This window comes from Brassica oleracea, unplaced genomic scaffold (genome assembly GCF_000695525.1).
Source record: "Brassica oleracea var. oleracea cultivar TO1000 unplaced genomic scaffold, BOL UnpScaffold01304, whole genome shotgun sequence".
Lineage (NCBI taxonomy): Eukaryota > Viridiplantae > Streptophyta > Magnoliopsida > Brassicales > Brassicaceae > Brassica > Brassica oleracea.
Window position 1 is genome coordinate 1 of NW_013617848.1, and position 1263 is coordinate 1263.

The 1263-nt window shown below is 35.2% G+C and overlaps 1 non-coding gene across 1 annotated transcript; it reads left to right on the forward strand.

The window, feature by feature from the left end:
• The first annotated feature begins 886 nt into the window (after window positions 1-886).
• On the forward strand, window positions 887-957 carry TRNAG-GCC. The gene has a single exon. It is a non-coding gene; the product is annotated as a tRNA-Gly (tRNA).
• The last annotated feature ends 306 nt before the right edge of the window (window positions 958-1263 follow it).

Genomic DNA, 1263 nt, shown 5'->3' on the forward strand with positions numbered 1-1263 from the left:
CTTCGCAAAATCATTTTGAAAACCTAGATCGCCATTCGCGTCGCCATTCTCACATGTTTAACTTAAGCATGTATAATATTACAAAATTTACATAAAATTTATATATACTATTACAAAAATAAAAAATATTAAATAAATTAATATATATATATATATATATATATATATATATTACTATTTTTGAAATAGTTATTAATAATACTTACGGATCCGGATATCCGGACTAAAAAATTAAGATATCCGGATCCGGATTCAGCCCTTCCAGATATCCAGATTTTCGGATCGGATCGGATCCGGATCGAATCTCGGATCGAATCCGGATCTCGGATAAAAGTCTCAGGCCTAGCTATTGTATTACTCTGTTTTCAGTTATTCATCTACAATTTGCAAATATACAGTTTTGAGTTTTTGTTCTTCCGTTTAACTTTTCGAATGTTTTTTTTCATTACCTTGGAGGAAATTTTGATAAATCCCTTATAAAGTGATATATGGGAGATGTATTAAAATAGGTTACTCGATATATAAACCTTTTTTTTGGTTGTCAACTATATAATGTTTACTCTTATTGCTTAACTAATGTCTTTAAAAATCAACAGCTTTCCACACCATATGGAAAATGGAAGAAAGTAGAGAGCGAGGGGGACACAGCTATGATGATCCTGAGCGGTTTATTTTCAGTTTTGGATTGAGTGTTACAACTGTATTCCAAAGTTGTGGCTATATACACTGGACACATGTATTTGATTTAAAGACTCTATGTATATATTCGCTACTCAATTCTCCTTGCCACCTCTTGTTTTCAGTTTTACATTCCGGTTAGGCCAGGGACGACGAGTGAAGTAAGTTTGAGTAATTTCATGTAGTACAGAGAATGATAAGCAACGAAGCACCAGTGGTCTAGTGGTAGAATAGTACCCTGCCACGGTACAGACCCGGGTTCGATTCCCGGCTGGTGCATTCTGATGTTAGGAGTTTTCAAGGCTCCTAAGACAAATGTTGTAGTATAGTGATTGTCGAACCAGTTCTGAGGGATATCAAAGCACTGAGAATGCAAGTATTAGACCTCATGACTAAAACTAGAAAGCAATAACAGAATGATACTTTCTTGACTAAGGGAAAAGAGAACTCATGGGCATAGGGATTAGACCTTGGGTGATCAAGTATCGAACTAAGGATGGCAAATGATCAATCAAACTATCAACCTTAAGCCTAGACACAATTCTAAGCAAGCTCTATGTCTAGATGAATGCTCATTTGCTAACA